Source organism: Halichoerus grypus, chromosome 3 (genome assembly GCF_964656455.1).
Source record: "Halichoerus grypus chromosome 3, mHalGry1.hap1.1, whole genome shotgun sequence".
In the NCBI taxonomy this organism is placed as follows: domain Eukaryota; kingdom Metazoa; phylum Chordata; class Mammalia; order Carnivora; family Phocidae; genus Halichoerus; species Halichoerus grypus.
This window is the reverse complement of record NC_135714.1, coordinates 57,230,662-57,250,381: the sequence shown is the minus strand read 5'-3', so window position 1 is coordinate 57,250,381 and position 19,720 is coordinate 57,230,662. Positions and strand designations below refer to the sequence as shown.

Here is a 19,720-nt window from a genome sequence, read left to right as displayed (position 1 = left end):
AAGATAATTGAGATAATAGTGCACTCTGTTTTATATATTTTACCTCCTAGAATTATAAAATACCTATTTTATCGATCTAGCAAATTTTTTTACCCAAGCCTATTCTCTTTTTTTCAGCTTTTGATTTTTAAGTTAATTTCTTTGGGTATCTATATTGTTTCTTTCCAAGCTTAAGATTAGATTTCAAATAATTATAACAGAGAAGAATAATTATTAATTTTATTAATCATCATTTTATTTATACTAATATTTAAGCCTATATGTTAAATATATTTTTGTTTATTAAGATGCCAATTTATAAAATTATACATATACCTGCCATGTGTCTGTGAGATGGAAAGGGAGTACAGAAATTATTTCTGTTTGCTCATTGGCACCGCTTCCTGTTATGAATACTGAACATCACACAGAAAACAAATTACTAGCTTTGACAATACATGTGTATAGAGGATCGTTATTTGTGAATTACGTGAATGTCTTTGACTACTGATCATTCATTTTTTGTCTGGCTTGCTAGTGGAGAAACTCTGGGCATGCTGTTTCTCCTCTCTGAGCCTGCTTCAGTCTCTCCATCTGCATAATGAGAAAACTAATAAGACTTACTTTACTAGGCATGTTGGGAGGATTCAATGGATAAATACAAGTCACTGTGCTGTGTATACATGCAGAAGGAAACGATCATATTTTAGCTTTCCACATGAAATTTACTTCCAAATCCCTAGGGAGGTGCTATTCCCACTCACATCATTCATTGTGCCCCTAGGCTGCTTTGTCCTACCACCAGGGAGAGCAGCCAGTCGTTATAGGCTTATTAGGCTCCATCCTGGTGCTCAGGACTACAGATGGCTCTTGGCATCATGCAGCAGAGATTTGATATGGTCCTTATCTTCACAGAACTTATAATTTAGTCAAGCAGAAAAGAGAAATACATAGGAATTTTTTTTTTAAGTTGAGCCATAAAGACAATGCTATTGTTAAGACTTACGTGACAGGTGCTATACTATAAGTGCTATGAGACTGGAGAAGGCAGCTATGACAACTGTCATCCAAGGTGTCCGGTGTTGAGAGTATCAAATTGGGACTGAGGAGGCAAGGGTTTTCATTCTAGTTCTGTTACCCATTGGCTCTGTGGCCTTCGACAAAGGGATTTCATTTCTGAAATGTTTATAAAATCTGGGGGGTGGTGGGAGGGATGGGGTGGCTGGGTGATAGACGCTGGGGAGGGTATGTGCTATGGTGAGCGCTGTGAAGTGTGCAAGACTGTTGAATCTCAGACCTGTACCTCTGAAACAAATAATACATTATATGTTAAGAAAAAAAAAGTAGAAGATAGCAGGAGGGGAAGAATGAAGGGGGGGAAATCGGAGAGGGAGATGAACCATGAGAGACAATGGACTCTGAAAAACAACCTGATGGTTCTAAAGGGGAGGGGGGTGGGAGGATGGGTTAGCCTGGTGATGGGTATTAAAGAGGGCATGTTCTGCATGGAGCACTGGGTGTTATGCACAAACAATGAATCATGGAACACTACATCAAAAACTAATGATGTAATGTATGGTGATTAACATAACAATAAAAATTAAAATAAAAAAACCTGTTTATAAAATCGAAAGGCTCAGTAGGATTTTCATTAATTCTGTAATTCATGAAGTTGGGAGTTAAGCTGGGTCCTTAGGGCTTTGTTTTTCTATTGTGTTTTTTGCTGTTTGCTTTTGTCTTTTGAAGGGCCCATGAAAATATAAAGGATTTCTAAGTAGAATCTTTTGACAAGAAAGTAGAAATGGATAAAATACATTTGCCAGACAGTAATTCTAATTTGAAGGGTGTCAAAGAACAAAGTGCCACATTTTAGGTTTAATAACACTCAAAAGGGCTGTTCCATTTTTAAGTCCGTTAAAAAGTTTAGATAATAGACTGAGTCTTGTCTCAAATACTAGAAATTATTCTAAAGTTAATAGTGCATCAGAGAATGGAACTATAGTAGAGAAAATCTTAAAACTTAAGAAGTTCATTGCATCGGGAATAATTGATGTAGGCAGGGTTTTGGGGAGACAATAATAACACTCCAATAATAACACTTGAAACATAATATATGTCAGGAGTAATGTTAAACTCTGTTTTTTAAAGATTTTATTTATTTATTTGAGAGGGAGAGACAGAGACTGAGAGCGATCGAGAATGAATGGGCGGGGGGCAGAGGGAGAGGGACAAGCAGACTCCTCACTGAGTAGGGAGCCCCATGTGGGGCTCAATCCCAGGACCCTGAGAGCATGACCTGAGCCGAAGGTAGACGCTTAACTGACTGAGCCACTCAGGCGCCCCATGTAAAACATTTTTTAAATTTATCTGCTACTTTATTTATTTTTCCCCTATGCTGTCCATCTTGTGACTTATTTATTTTATAACTAGGTGTTTGTACCGCTTAATCCCCTTCACCTATTTTGTCCATCCCCACAGACCTCCCCTCATTTATCTGCTATTTTAAATTAGCCGTGTGAATTGGCCACCTTTTGGACACAACTGTATTTCATCTATTCCAAGGCCATATTGCCTAATGATTGTATATATGAGTGTGGTAAAGTTCTTAAGTGATATGCTATGTGAATCTGGGAGTTTGGACACAGGAAAGGCAGCTCACTAAATTAGCACTTCTCTCAGGAAGTTTAAGGGTCAAGTGAACAGATCTGAACAGGCCCCGAGATGATTTTGCTATAACTCTCTAAGAGGGAGAGGGGGTATCCTCTACCCACCCCCCTGGCTTCTCTGAATCTGTGAAGGAGGAAGTAGTTCAGCTGCCTCCATCTCCTTTTATTTTTAACTCTTTTTTTGTAGATCTTGAAATTTATCCAAGTCTCATCTATAAAGAAGAAATAAACAGATCTGAATATATTCTAAAACAGCATGACTAATGACTAGATTCTTGGCAAGCTTTTTATGTTTCAAATAAGATGTCTGTGATATGTGTTAAGCCTTTGTTAGGATCTCATATCATATCTTGTTATGTTAAGAAATTTTAGTTTTGCTATTTTGTAACATGGCTGACTTGGCCAGAAAGTGGTTCTCAGCAATGCAGCATGTCTCATTATACAAATATTGGTCCATTGCCTACTGTGTACAAGGCCATTTTAGGCTTAGAAAATTTCCCAAGAAACACAGTAGAAGATTCTCTGCCTTTTTGGAGCTTGAAAGAGGAAACAGGTGATAGTCAAAGAAGAGATAAATATGTAAGTCTAGGTAATAATAACTGTTGAGAAGAAAAATAAATAAGAGTGAAGAGATACTGTCAAGGAGAGAAGAGGCAGTGTGGGGAATATTTGGGATAGGAAGTTAGAAAGAGGAGGGATATTATGTGAACAGAGATACAGAGATTCTGTGAGGAAGAGAACTAGGCAAGGAGCTGGGGAAGGAGTGATCCAGGCTAATGGATCATTAATTGCAGAAGTTCTGAGTCAAGAAAGAGCTTCTGAATCAGGAGTGTTTGGGATACAGGCCTAAGAGTTAGTGTTTTCTTTCTTTTTTTTAAATTTTATTTTATTATGTTATGTTAGTCACCATACAATACATCATTAGTTTTTGATGTAGTGATCCACGATTCATTGTTTTTGTATAACACCCAGTGCTCCATGCAGTACGTGCCCTCCTTAATACCCATCACTGGGCTAACCCATTTCCCCCACCCCCCTCCCCTCTAGAACCCTCAGTTTGTTTCTCAGAGTCCATCGTCTCTCATGGTTCGTCTCTCACTCCTATTTCTCCCCCTTCATTTTTCCCTTCCTTCTCCTAATGTCCTCCATGCTATTCCTTATGTTCCACAAATAAGTGAAACCATATGATAATTGACTTTCTCTGCTTGACTTATTTGACTTAGCATAATCTCCTCCAGTCCCACCCATGTTGATGTAAAAGTTGGGTATTCATCCTTTCTGATGGCTGAGTAATATCTTCTTTATCCATTCATCTGTTGAAGGGCACCTCGGCTCTTTCCACAGTTTGGCTATTGCGGACATTGCCGCTATGAACATTGGGGCACATATGGCCCTTCTTTTCACAACATCTGTGTCTTTGGCGTAAATACCCAGTAGTGCAATTGCTGGGTCATAGGGTAGCTCTATTTTTAATTTTTTGAGGCACCGCCACACTGTTTTCCAAAGTGGCTGTACCAACTTGCATTCCCACCAACAGTGTAAGAGGGTTCCCCTTTCTCTGCAACCTCTCCAACATTTGTTGTTTCTTGCCTTGTCAATTTTTGCCATTCTAACTGGTGTAAGGTGGTATCTCAATGTGGTTTTGATTTGAATTTCCCTGATGGCTAAGAGTTAGTGTTTTCTAAGCACAGTAGATAATTTGGATGAACACCCCTGGCTAAAAATCACTAGTAAGACAATAAAAAGAAAGAATTGAGAGAAAAGATTGGGAGGAAATCTTTGAAAATAAAGAAATAGAAATGAAATTTCTTAGAGTGAAAAATATAAGTAGTTGGACTATCCTGGAAATTTCTCCAACAGTTTTTCTTTATATTTTATATTCAAACCCTATTGCCAGAAATCTGTTATCATGTGAATAACCATAAAGCATGCTTTATTGAACTCTGAGTATTCTAGGCAGGTAACAACTTTTCCTTGATTTGAATATAGTTTTTTAAAAACATCTTTTGATTTGCTAATTTCTACCTAATGGGCTTTAGTACCCTTATACTGTTTCTTTCTTTTTTTTTTTTAATTCTAGTTAGTTAACATACAGTGTAATATTAGTTTCAGGTGTACAATGTAGTGATCAGCTCTTCCGTACATCACCCCATGCTTATCACAAGTGCACTCCTTAATCCCCATCACCTGTTTAACCCACTTCCCCACCCATCCTCCCTCTGGTAACCATTGGTTTGTTCTCCATAGTTACAAGTCAGTTTCTTGGTTTGCCTCTCTTTCTTTTTTTTTCCCCTTTGCTCCTTTGTTTTGCTTCTTAAATTCCACATGTGAGTGAAATCATAAGGTATTTGTCTTTCTCTGACTTATTTTGCTTTGCATGATACTTTAGCTCCATCCACATTGTTGCAAATGTCAAGATTTCATTCTTTTTTATGGCTGAGTAACATTCCATTGTATATATATATACCACTTCTTCTTTATCCATTTATTAGTCATTGGACATTTGGGCTGTTGCCATAATTTGGCTGTTATAGATAATGCTGCCATAAACATTGGGGTGCATGTAGCATTTTGAATTAATATTTTTGTATTCTTTGGGTAAATACCTACTAGTGTAATTGCTGGATCATAGGGTAGTTCTATTTTTAACTTTTTAAGGACCCTCCATACTGTTTTCCAGAGTGGCTGCACCAGTTTACATTCCCACCAACAGTGCAAGAGGGCTCCCCTTTCTCCCCATCCTCTCCAATATTTGTTGTTTCCTGCCTTGTTAATTTTTGCCATTCTAACTGGTGTGAGGTGATATCTCATGGTGGTTTTGATTTGTGTTTCCCTGATGCTGAGTGATGTTCATGTGTCTGTTAACCATCTATATCTCTTCTTTGGAAAAATGTCAGTTCATGTCTTCTCACCATTTTTAATTGGATTATTCATTTTTTGGGTGTTGAGTTTGATAAGTTCTTCATATATTTTGGATACTAAACCTTTATCAGATATGTCATTTGCAAATATCTTCTCCCATTTCATAGGTTGACTTTTAGTTTTGTTGATTGTTTCCTTTGCTGTGCAGAAGCTTTTTACTTCGATGAAGTCCCAATAATTTATTTTTGCTTATGTTTCCCTATGCTTTGTTTTGAATCTGTTCAGGATTCAGGAGATCTATCTAGAAAGAAGTTGTTATAGGAAATGTCAAAGAAGTTATCACCTGTGTTTCCTCTGGAATTTTAATTGTTTCATGTCTGACATTTAGGTCTTTCATCCATTTTGAGTTTATTTTTGTGTATGATGTAAGAAAGTGGTCCAGTTTCATTATTTTGCATGTCGCTGTCCAGTTTTTCCAACATCATTTGTTGAAGAGACTGTCTTTAACCCATTGGATATTCTTTCCTGCTTTGTTGAAGCTTAATTGACTATAAAATTGTGGGTTCATTTCTGAGTTTTTTATTCTATTGATCTGTGTGTCTAATTTTGTGCCAGTATCATACTGTTTTGATCACTACAGCTTTGTAATATAACTTGAAGTCCAAAATTGTGTTGCCTCCAGCTTTGCTTTTCTTTTTCAAGATTGGCTATTCAGGATCTTTTGTGGTTCCATACAAATTTTAGGATTGTTTGTTCTATCTCTGTGAAAAAAATGTTGGTATTTTGATAGGGATTGCATTAAATGTGTATATTGCTTTGGGTAACATAGACATTTTAACAATATTTGTTGTTCTGATCCCCGAGCATGGAATGTCTTTCCATTTCTTTGTGTCATCTTCAATTTTTTCATTAGTATTTTATAGTTTTCAAAGTGGTCTTTAACCACTTTGGTTAGGTTCATTCCTAAGTATCTTATTATTTTTGGTGCAATTGTAAATGGGATTAATTCCTTAATTTCTCTTTTCATTATTGGTGTAGAGAAATGCAACAGATTTCTGTATTTTGATATTGTATCCTGTAACTTTGCTGAATTTGTGTGTCAGTTCTGAGTTTTTTGGTGGAGTCTTTTGGGTTTTCTATGTATGGTCTGATGTCATCTGCAAATAGTGACGGTTTTACTTCTTCCTTGGTGAGTTGGATGCCTTTTGTTTCTTTTTGTTGTCTGATTGCTGTGGCTAGGACTTCCAGTACTGTATTAAATAACAGCAGTGAGAGCAGACATTCCTGTCTTGTTCCTGACCATAGAGGAAAAGCTCTGTTTTTCCCCATTGAGGATGATATTAGCTGTAGGTTTTTCATATATGGTCTTTATTATGTTGAGGTATATTTCCTCTAAACCTACTTTGTTGAGGGTTTTTTTTTTTTATCATGAATTGACATTGTATTTTGTCAAATACTTTTTCTACATCTACTGAAATGATCATATGATTCTTATCCTTCCTCTTATTGATATGATGTATCACGTTGATTGATTGAACCATCCTGGCAAGCCAGGAGTAAATCCCACTTGATCATAGTGAACGATTTTTGTAATGTATTGTTGGATTCAGTTTGCTAGTATTGTATTAAGAATTTTTGCATCTATGTCCATCAGAGATATTGGCCTGTAGTTCTCTTTTTCAATAGAGTCTTTATCTGGTTTTGGTATCAGTGTAAAGCTGGCCTCATAGACTAATTTGGGAAGTTTTCCTCCATTTTCTATTTTTTGGAATAGTTTGAGGAGAATAGGAATGAACTCTTCCTTAAATGTTTGGTAAAATTCACCTGTGAAGCCATTTGGCCCTGGACTTTTGTTTGTTAGTTTTTATGATTACTGATTCAATTTCTTTGCTGGTTATCAGTCTGCTCAAGTTTTCTATTTCTTCCTCTTTTGGTTTTGGTAGTTTATATGTTCCTAGGAATTTATCCGTTTCTTCCAGGTTGTCTAGTTTGTTGGCATATAGCTCTTCAAAAAATATTCTCTTATAATTGTTTGTATTTCTGTGGTGTTGGTTGTTATTTCTCCTCCCCCATTTGTGATTTTGTTTGAGTTCTCTCTCTCTCTCTTTTTGATAAGTCTGGCTGGAGGTTTATCAATTTTATTAACTTTTTCAAAGAACCAGCTCCTGGTTTCATTGATCTGTTATGAAAAATGTTAAATTTGGAGAAGCTTGGTAAAGGGTATATAGGAATACTTTATATTATTTTTGTTCCTCTTTTGTGAGTCTAAAATTATTTCAGAATGAAGTTAAAAGTAAATGTAATAAAAGAACTCCTGATTTTATGCTTTTCCTTGTTTCATTTATTTTTCTAGTAACCATTAAAGATTATAATATAAAGTGATCTTTTTTGGAGAGTTCAGTTATGGATAGAGATAAGTAGTCAAAAGGAATGGCTTGTGTATTTTTGCTAACCACACATGAGAAAAATATGCAATGAATATGTGATTTAATAGTAAATAAAATCAGTATTGAAATACTATAAAACATTACTCTTGTACATCAACTTTTATTAAAGTATAACATACGACAAGATTGATGAGATTTTATTTAAAATTACATTTCTGTTTCAGTGTGGTTCTCTCTCAGTACCTTCAGAGATTATAGCAAACAAATTCAGTCTTGCCCATTTGTCCTTTGCTTTCTTAGCACCCTATTATTCAAGCCAGAAAACTTCTTTTATCACAGAAATGTTTTTCCCTTTGAGGATGCACTTCACTAGGAGAAATTAGGTTCATGAATATGTATAATGAAACCTAGAAAATACTCATTGATTGAAAGGAAGTATAGATTGGGTGCTATAGGGGAAGAGTATTAGAGATACCTTTGAAGTACGGGAATGAGGAATGATATGAGGAAGATGTATACATGAACTTGGCCTTGAATGGTAGGTAGAAGTTAGATCTTTGGAGATGGGTGATAGGGAAATCCAGGCAGAGAGGAGATTTGAAAGTCTCCTGTTTGAGTTTGGTGGCTGAAGGAAATCAATGCAAAATAAGAAAATCAAGATAGATAGCAATTATACAACTCCTCAGTGAGGGTTTCTCTTCTTTGTTCAGTTCTGTTTTAAAAACCAGTTATTGAACCAACAATGGATGGGTATTTACCATGTTTAAGACATTGGGAGGATACAAAGAAGTTCTTAGCAGGTGAAGACCAGGAAACACAGAGTTTGTAAAGGTGATGAAATGAAAACAATTCCTCTAAATATTAGTTTGATTTGAAAGAAGGGCAAGCTCGTTCTGTAAAATCGTGCCATTTTATTTTTTCATTGGAATTGATTAAACTTTTACCAAATTATTAAGTGAATGTCAATTAAAAAGACATAAAAGATATGTGTTCCATCTACTCTAATTCTTTTGGATTCTAGAGTTTCTTTCAATCACTGTAATACCTAACTAGTATTTACCGTATTTCACCTTGAGTGCAATTGCTGTCCATTATTAAGCTTCATATTTACAACATCAAAAACAGTGTCTGACACGTCAAATAAGAAAAACATCAGGGGATCAGGGAGAGGGAGAGAGAGATGAAGAAGTGGCGCACAGGGCATTTGCATGGAAGTGAAACTATTCTATATGATGAATATATGTGGCGTATAAAGACATTATGTTTTTGTCAAAACTCATTGAACTATAGAACACAAGGAGTGAACCCTACTGCAAACTATGGACTATAGTGGATAATAACGTGTCAATACTGATTCATCAATTGCAAGGCATGTACTACCCTAATGCAAGGTGTTATCCTAATATGTGAGGAGGTAAAGGGGTATATGGGAACTCTCTGCACTGGCCACTCAATTTTTCTTTAAACCTGAAATGGCTCTAAAAACTAAAGTCTAAAGAAACACACAAAAAAGTCCCAATAAAACAAAACAGTGCCTGACACAGAGTAAACATGCAGCAAAATTTTAATTGATTCATTGTTTTAACAAATACTTGAATGCTATATACCAGGTATATAGAGGTGAACACAAAAGATTTATTTTCTGTCCATCCCGAGATTATAGACTGGTGGAGAAATCAAATAAATGCATCATAGGTTATGCTAAAAGCAATGCATGGAACCAGCAGTTGGCTTGGAAAAGGAATAACAGAGCAAGTGAATGATAGAGATTTTACCTAACCGTGATGGTAAAGAAAGCCTTGGACCAAGAAGTGATGATTAAACTGAGAGTAAAAGAGAGAGCCCACCACTGAACAATGACCTGTGTTGTAGTTGCTAAACAAAGCCACTGTGCTTTGAGTCTGACACACAAGGAGTCAGGTAGAGCTTAAAGAAGATTAGCACCTTTAAGATCAGAGGAGGAGTTTGAATTCAGTTTTAAGTAAATTAAGGGAAAGCCATTGAAGGCCTCTTGCTGTTTTGTAAAGAATAGGTTGGAGAGGTTTAGAATGAAGGCAGACTAATAGGATATCAATTGTAGATGTGTAGGTAAGAGATGATGGCTTATTGGACAGTGGTGATTGCTATAACAAGGGAGTATTTATGGTAGAATCAATAGGATTTGCCAGTGGATCAGGTGGGGGCTGAGGGAAAGGGGTGACTTACAATTTTCTGGCTTGAACACTATTGGATGATGATGGTGCCATTTATGTAGATGGGGTGGTCTATGGAAAAAAAAAACCAGATTGTGTGGAATCAGGGTTAGTGATGAAATCTCTGAAGGTGTTTGAAATCATCTAGTTCAAGTGTAGGTTCAAAAGAATGATTTCATGTTGTTAAGCATGAAGGCTTATACCAAGTAACTTTTAACCTTTGCTCTGGCCTGGTCCTATGCTAAATATTTTACATGAATTATATAACATTCTTCAACCCTAAATATGTTCACTTTTAGTCTTAGTTTATAAATGAGGAGATTGAGATTTAGAGAGGTTAGGTGACTTTCCCAGAGTCTTCCAGCAATAGGTGGCACGGCCAGATCTTGAGCCCAGATAGATCTCTCTGCCTTCGGAGCCCAGTGCTCTGCTGCCTCCCTAAACTTTACTGCGTTTGTTACAAAGTCAAGGCATTTTGTGTATCCCTTGCCAGATCAAATTCTGATGTCTTTTCTTTTACCTGTTTCTGTGTCTTATTAAAATACCATTCAAGTCATTGAAATGAGAATTCAGTTACTTGCCTGACTGAATCAAATCAATTAGCAATCTTTTTTAAGATTCTCTGTAATAGGGCGATGAAGCAGATTCTTTTTAGGAGGGTGTGTTGTTTTCACTGTGCCATATGGTCCCTGTCATCAACACTTTGTTGTCTGTGGCAGGTGTCGTTGTCATATACTAAGATCTAGGAAGTGATCTGGGTCTTTTAAATTTTCAGTGTTCTGCAGAGAATTGAGTCCATGCTTTAATCTTAGGATTTATCAAGTGAAAAGAAAACAATTAATTTAAAAGTATGAGAAATAATCATACTTCCAAGTAATCATTAATAATTAAGGAGAAGTCATTAAGTCTTTTTTATACTGAAATTGGCTACTTATGTACAGTGAACTAATAACATCATTGTGTTATGTGGACATGGCAGGCTTCCCTACCTAATATTTTTAAAAGAAAATCTATACTCCTTGTAAGTACTCTGGTCCTAACAAAGCATTAATAATAGACTTTTTCAAGTGTTAGCAGATACATGTGGCTACTGGTTAATTAATGATGATTAAATCTCTGCACTGCATTTGATTTCTCAACTAATGATTCTTAAAACACTGAACATGAGTGCAAGGCAGATTTGTCTGGGGAGTATGCATGTTCAGGCAACCTAGGCAAATCATGAAGCAGTTGTCTATTTTGGGTCATTATCTTTAATCCATTTCTTACATTAGAATTGACATCAATCCTCTAGACATTGATTTCACACAACAGACATACCTTCCCATAGGCCAAGTCCTGTGTGCTTCTAGGGAGACAAAAATTAATAAAATTGTAGCTCCTTTTCACAAGGAGCTAGTTCTAACAGGCAGGTGATATCAACAAATAATAATAAAATTTGATAATTTCTTGAAAAGATTTAGTTATAAATGATTATGTAAACATGAATTGAGAAGAAAGGGATGTGGTTTGGCAAATAATGCTAATGGCAGGTGGAGTCTTCATAGAGGAGATGCCATTTGAGTTGGACTTTAGAGAATAAATTGGCATTTCCCTGCTAGAAAAGGAGATAATGGCTCTTAGAAGATGGGGAACAGACTGGAAAAAGATACTTACAGGGGTAGTTCATGGTGTCTTTGGAGCCAATGGAGAGGCTTGTCTATAGGTAAAATTGAAGGGTATTTAGGGGATATGACAGAAAATGAGGCTGGACAGGGAAGCTGGAGTTACCTTTAGAAAAATGTTCATGCCATTCTAAGGTATTTGAATTTCACCTTGGTAATGAAGAGTCAAAGGGTTTTAAAGATGAGTGATTTGGGGCGCCTGGGTGGCTCAGTTGGTTAAGCATTTGCCTTCAGCTCAGGTCATGATCTGAGCTGGGCCCCACGTCGGGCTCCCTGCTCAGCGGGGAGCCTGCTTCTCCCTCTCCCTCTGCCGTGCTCTCTCACACGCTCTCTCTCTCTCTCTCTCTCAAATAAATAAATAACATCTTTAAAAAAAGAAAAAGAAGATCAGTGACTTGATCACAACTCATAGTCTATCTGGCTCCAAACCCCTTGTGGTTTATACTGCATCATCCAGCCTCAACAAATTGTCTTAATTTCCCCAGTGTGGATTGACCATAACAGGTCACAGAGACAGACTGGAGTAAACACGGGTCAGTTTGGCCATCCCTTATATAAACATGCATACCTCGCCCTGGAATATCCTGGACCCATAGTTCTAGAAGAATCTGAACATGATAGGTTAAATTAACATCACAACAGGATGACCACACAGTGCCGCCTCAGAGGTCCCTTTGATTTACTGAAGCATCTCAGCTTCCTCTTTCCCCTTCCCTTTTGTTTCTTTTTTTTTTTTTTTAAAGATTTTATTTACTTATTTTTGAGAGAGAGAGAGAGTGCATGAGCACAAGCAGGGGGAGAGGCAGAGGGAGAAGCAGACTCCCCGCTGGGCAGGGAGCCCTTAACAGACTGAGCCACCCAGGCGCCCTTTTCCCCTTTGTTTCTGAAGCCCCAAATTTCCTTCCTGACATTCACTTATTTTTCCTTTGTTATGCTACAAATATCAGACTGACCTTATCCCTCCCAGATTTATAGCAGGCTTTATTTTTCCCAGGGTCCTAAAACACAGAAAAGCTTTTTAGTTTGTTGAGGGAATCATTCATTCTCATTCTTGATGAAAGGGAATCAGTTCTACCTGGGCTTTTGGTATGCTTTCACTAAAGGCCGGAAGAGTTTTTAAGTCCCTGTAGCTGAATTGCCTCTTCTTGGTCCACCCAAAGCTCCTTTGATGCTTAAAGAAGGTAAAGTCATAATTAACATAAAAGGACAGACTCATGCTTATTGAAAACAACCATCTGACCCTTATAATCTGCCCTTCCGGAGGACTACTGACATGGGCCCAAATTACCCAAACGCAAACATTTGCAAAAGACTTAACAGGTTATTGTGACAGTTCAACTCAGGATGGATACTAGCTCCTGGCTGTGGACAGAAAGAGATAGACTTGAGAGATGTCCACAGGACTGGGTAACAGACTGACTGCAGTATTTGCAGAAGAGGAGGGAATCAAGGATGGTTTAGTCTTCAACTGTATAGAATATTGAGAGAACAGACTTTGGGGAGAAGGCAAGTATACTTTGAGATATATAGATATATTCCCAACAGATAGTTCTTTTACAACTGGAGTTGAACAGATGGCTCTGGAGCATGGGAGAGATGAATCAGTGTTACAGACATCAACATTTGGAGCTCATCAACCTATAGGTATTGATTGAAGAAACAGCAGTGAATGAAATATTGCAGGGAGAGCGCAGAGAAGAGACGAGTGTTGAAAATAAAACTTTGAGGCACACTGACATGTGAGCTAGGCAGAGAAAAGGGAGCTAATATTGCTAAAGAAACAGAATAGTGTCATTGGAGAACATGCTTCTAAATAGTACTACATGGTGCTGAGCACTGTAGATGGGTTATTTTTTCATGATGAGGGAGAGTTGAGAACGTTAATTAAAGAGGAAAAGGAACTCCATGAAAGGGAGAGATTGAATACAGGCAATAAAGAGTTAATTTTTTGGAGCAGATCATTTGGAGCAGAAGCAGCTAGAGACTTAGCACTTCCACTGGGACAGAAAGAAAAAGGCAAGCAAGGTAGTTGTGAAAAAAGAACAACCATCAGCCTCACATAGCCTTATCTGAATTTATTTGTGCTAATCTTTTGGGGTAAAATCCTGTAACTTCTGTGGGTCTCAGTCTTTTTCTAAAGTAGTGATAAAGATGTCTCCTTTGCCGGGCGTTGGGCTGTTGCGATAATGTGGGTTGGGTTTCTTGCACTTGCTCTTCAGACATAACCTCGTGACTGTGGGTCTCCCTGCTCTGACTACTCAGTCTTAAGTAGCTTCTTCCTCTCCCTCTGGTCATCTGTCTCATCACTCAGATTTATTTCCTTCAGAGCACCAATTCCTATCTGGTATGACCTTGTCTGCATGTCTTTTTTTTTGTATTTACTGATTTTTGTCCATGCATATAACTTATTTTACATTTTAGAACATAGTCATGATAAGAACAGAGACTCAAACTCAGTTACTATTCAGTTTCCTGCCCCAAGGACAATTGGACACATGGTAACTGTTCAGTAAATATTTGATAAGACTGTTAATAAAGGTAGTTATTATTAGTCTGTGATTGGAGGTGAGAAGAGAAAAGAGAGTCAGCTACCTACTCTGAGTAAAAGGAATATAGAGAATGGGCTGAGAATCCACATAGGTGTGTGTTTGGAACTTTTTAGCTCTGCGAGAGATGAGTTGTGGAGAGAGTACTGTTTCTTCCCAGTTCGTTTCAGAATGCTTTTATGTCCAGCCCAAATTACCTAGGCTATCTTGTCATTACTTGTTTGCCTTCCATAAACCAAGTCTCTCTCTGTCTTTTTAAAAATCACACTTGGGTATCATTTATTTTCTTCTGTATGAATAATGGTATTAATGATGGCTAACACTTTTTTGATTTTTCACTTGCAAGGGCCAGCACTATTAAGCTCTGTAACATATATGAGCTCATTTATTCCTCTCAACAATCCTGTGAGGACAGTATTATAATTAGCCCATTTCACAGATGAGAAGACTGAAGCACAGAGGCAAATAAAATGCCCAAGGTCACATAGCCAAGATCAAACCAAGGTAATCTGGCTGCAGAGCCCATGCTCTTAACCACTCAGCCATACTGTCTCTCAAGACCTAATCCACCCATCTAAAAGAAAAATGAGTGTTGCTTTGTTGAAGCCAGACAAAGCTGTTCATCAGCTAGTCAGACAAAGCAGGTCAGACTGTCCTGCCAGGGAAATGTCCTGGAAGAAATTGTCCTGTCCGGGAACAAACCTGGAAGGAATTTTCCTTTCAAGGAAAGGAATACTTGACTTGGTTTTACCTTTTTTTTCCCCCCTCACATCATTGGCAACCCCTTCTAATTTAAGGTCATCTGAAAATTGAATTAATGTTCTGTTTACCCCTTCTTTCAGGTAACTTAATAAAAGCTCTGAGCTCAAACCTGAACACCTCACAGAAAATCTACACACATTCTAATAGATTGGCTCACGTGGTAAAAGAATATTTGGTTTTACATAGATTTGCATTACATTGTGTCAAATATGTGACTTCTTAGAATATTTATGCTTATATACCAAAAACACTGGTTATAAATTTCAGCCCTATCTTTTCTTTTCTTACTCAGTTTTTCCAGTGATCTGCTCTAGCATCTCTTTCTTTTTCCTAGTATTTTTAGAATACCATCATATTGATCATTTAAAAAAATCATTATTTATAGTAAATTCAGAGCCCAATTCCTCATTTCCTTAAAATTTACATGAAGGAAGATTATGAAAAAAAGTGAAGTTGCTAAGTCCTCTTTCTCAATATACTCACACACCAATTTCTTAAATTCAGGGATAGCAAATCACTATCGATTCTTCTAGAACCAGCTGTTTTGTGCAGAGTGATGGTGCTGTGGTCTGCGGGTCTGTGGAAGTATAGCAAGATGGTGAACACTACTGACTCTGGAGTCAGACTGCCTAGGTTTTTATCCTTTGCTGTGACTATCAACTGTGTGACCTTGGGCCAGTTACTTGACTTCTCTGGGCCTCAACATCTTAGATGTAAAATGGAAATGATAATATCTCTAAAGTTGTTGCAAGGATTACTTGAATGAATATAAAATATTTAGTGCAGTGTCTAGAATCTGAAAAGCTCTGTATAATGTTAGGTGTTGTTTTTGTTTGATGCTGTTGCTTTTACTTAGGAAAAAAATTGCTTTCCTTGTCACTAAGAGTTGTAAAAATGCTATCTTAACAAATATTATTTTAGTTCATCTTGACAGATTCAAGTGGTTCATTCAGTAGGATATGTTTTTAGTTCATTCTGTATATAATTTATTGATTGTTAAAAATCTGTGATTAATTTATAGTCAGATTCTGGGAGTTTCTCTATGCCTCTCATATGTTTTAATAGATGACATTGAAAAACAATCTAAATGAAAGATGTCTTCAATATTTTTCTTTGCTTTCAAGAGTCAAATGACTCAATGTTTTCCTTAGGCTAGAATATTTTAAAACTCTTATTTAATTTTAAGGAAGTTATTTTATTTATGTATAAATATAGGAAAAGGCAGACATTAAGCAACTGGTGAGTAAATACCTCCAGGTGTATTAAGCAGCCTTTACCCCCCTCAAAAATGTGCATACTGCCATCTGCTGGGAAGAGTTTTGTACACTATGACAGTATTTTTGAAAAAATTTAAGTGTCAAATGATTTTTCCCATTTTTTTTATAGATATAATTTAAATCACATCTTTCATTCAATTGAGATTTCAAGTATAAGAGTTTTGCAGTCGCTTTAAGATAACAACTAAGAAGGAGGCAGTTGTATTTCTTGTTCTTTTCATGTAGATTATGAAAATACACCCATAAGTCTTTAAAATCTTTCCCAAAAATAGATGGAAGGGTGCTAAAGTTCTTTGTGTTTTTCTGAGGGCAATTGTGTGGCATTTTGCTAGATTTGGACAACAACCCTTTGAAGCAGGCAGAGCAAGTCCAGTCATAATTTGCCAGTGAGAAAACAGAGGCCCAGAGAGGTTAAGTGATCAGCCCAAGGTCCCTCAGTTTTTCAGTGTCATAGCTGGGAGAGAATCCAGGTCTTTGTCTTATCCTGTGGTGCTGATTATTTCTTCAACTCATCATATCCTGTAGGCCTCTGAGTATAAAAACATTGCATCCTCTTATTAATAAGGCCTAGCAAGATGAAAAGTAGCCAAATTATTAAGTACATTTTAAAGAGAATAATGTATTCTTTTTAAACTTTGAAAAACAGGATAATAAGTGCTATCTAGCGCTTTGCACTGCCATCTAATGTGTGATGGTTTGCCATATTGAAGGAATACTTTCTGCTCTGTGCACAAACCATTGCCTTGTATTTGGTGATTTCTACCCATAATAATTTATGTATGTCCTGTGACAGTTTCACAAGTGTGTGCTGACCTAAAAGGTTCCCTGACTGATTTTTTTTTTTTTTTTAAGATTTTATTTATTTATTTGAGAGAGAGAGAATGAGAGACAGAGAGCATGAGAGGGAAGAGGGTCAGAGGGAGAAGCAGACTCCCCGCTGAGCAGGGAGCCCGACGTGGGACTCGATCCCGGGACTCCAGGATCATGACCTGAGCCGAAGGCAGTCGCTTAACCAACTGAACCACACAGGCACCCCTGACTGATTTTTTATTTGGTTTCTGCTGGCGTACCCTGCTATCTAATTAGCCTGGCATCATAGTGACTTTTGTTAAACAATACTTTTCATTTGGTGAATGGTAACTTTGACTTTTAAAGAAGTGTCCTTCTACTCCATCATTTTATAATGTACTATTACCATGGGGAACATAAATTTTGTCCATTGGAGTTCCTTGGTATTGTACTGATTTTAAAATTTCCCCAGTATACAGATGAATTTATTAATTTAGGGTGATTATACACTATACTAACTCAACTCTCATAAGCTATTTGTCATTGTTGCCACCTTTCCTCCATTGTACGAGTCTAAGATTTCTGATGTGTCTCCTGCATTTTAAATTTTTTCTTTAAAGATTTTATTTATTTATTTATTTATTAGAGAGGGAGCGAGAGAGAAACAGCGTGAGAGGGGAGAGGGTCAGAGGGAGAAGCAGGCTCCCCGCTGAGCCGGAAGCCCGATGTGGGGCTCGATCCCAGGACTCCGGGATCATGACCTGAGCCGAAGGCAGTCGCTTAACCAACTAAGCCACCCAGGCGCCCCATGTCTCCTGCATTTTAAAGTACAGTTGTCACTGCTGTTCGGCAGTGGCCCTCCTTCCATCATCTCTGCTCTAGAAATTATTTTTTTTTTACCTAACTACTTTTCTTTCATTTAAAATTTTATCGTTTCCCTATTTTGTGCTTTTGGGTTTTTTTTTTTTTTTTTTTTAACGTCGAATGCATTTACATTTCAATTACATGAAGCTGAGTATGTGTGATGCAGCTGTGTTACTAATTCAAAGCATCTGCCTTATGAGAAGTCTCTTGGAATGTCCCTGAGTCTCTGGATGAATGTGGTAGTGACATGCCTGTCTTCAGACTTGTATTGGAATTAAAATGTTAGGAATTTCTTATCAGATAATTAATCCAGAAGAGGAAGGGGGTTTGGACTACAATTAAGCATGTATGGAGTAAGATAAAACAATGTGCCCGTGACCAAAAAGGTCATAAGAAATCACAGTTTTTTGGTCCAGCATTTGGTCTTTTCTTATATTGACCTGGAATCTACCCCTCTCAGTTTAAACCCATGGTTTTTATTTATTTTCTGTAGATATATCGAATAAATTGAACCCCTTTTCCATATGGCAGCTATTAAGTCTTCTTTCTAGGTTTTTCTTTTCTGTTTCCCATATTCTACTGTTCCGTAACGTCCCTCTCTCCTTCTCACTCATGAATTTTTTTTTTTTTTAATTTTTTTTTTTTAATATTTTATTTATTTGCGAGAGAGAGAATGAGAGACAGAGAGCATGAGAGGGAGAAGGGTCAGAGGGAGAAGCAGACTCCCTGCTGAGCAGGGAGCCCGATGCGGGACTCGATCCAGGGACTCCAGGATCATGACCTGAGCCGAAGGCAGTCGCTTAACCAACTGAGCCACCCAGGCGCCCCTCACTCATGAATTTTTTGAACAATCTGTTTGCATGAGTTAAATCTTTTAATTCTTGCACTAGCCCAGTCTGGTAGTATTCTTATTATGCCCCTTTGACCGAGGCGAAGAAAGATGGAGACCACACAACAATGAGGGGTTGAACCAAGAGGTCAACAAGACTATTGGTGTCTGGTGTTAGGCTCTTGGCCACTGTGTCTCCCCTTCTTTATGTGACACATTTTCAAGGCTTCTTGCTTTTTACTCTTCTCTGGATACATTCATCTTTGTCAACTTCTCTTTTATAAGACATCATAGATAAAAGGTACTCAATACTTCCAAGGATACCCTGGCCCCAAAGGGATGGCTTCCTCCTGGGCTGCCTGTCCGCACACCTGTGCCACACAAGAGCACATTGCAGAGGTGTTTTTGTTTTTGTTTTTTTTAACTTGGCTTCTCTTGGATTGGCTCTTGCCATTCTCTGTGTGTATGTGCATTTGTAAACTCTATGTGTGTGTATGTCAATAGTGCATTTTTCCACTTTAGAGGATTCTACATCTTCTCTTGTCGAACTGTACTTAGTCTTCTTTAGTATATACTTGTTTCTGCTGCTTTTTTTTTTTTTTTTTTTTTTTAATCTTAGCTGTCCTTTCTTTCATTCCATACAAATTTAGTAAGTATGCCTTTAGTCTGTATTTCAGGCCTTGATTTTGTAAGGTGTTCTGTGCAGTCCCATTAGATTCTTGAAATATTTCAGTTGGGATTTCTTGCGCCTGTTTCTTGGTCAGTGTGGTAATTTGCAATTTTATGATTCATGAATTTTGTTGGGGAGCTTTTTAGAACATTCTATCATTCTTAAGTTAGATTTCTTTTTAAAGTCTCTCTCTATGAGATTATGGTTCTCTTTTCTCTATAGGTTTTCCATTT

The 19,720-nt window shown here is 37.2% G+C and overlaps 1 protein-coding gene across 5 annotated transcripts in view; it reads left to right on the top strand.

Annotated features, from left to right (window-relative positions):
- ADAMTS3 (ADAM metallopeptidase with thrombospondin type 1 motif 3) overlaps positions 1–19,720 on the top strand; it is a 531,886-nt gene that overhangs the window by 469,133 nt on the left and 43,033 nt on the right. The gene's annotated exons all lie outside the window — the stretch shown is intronic.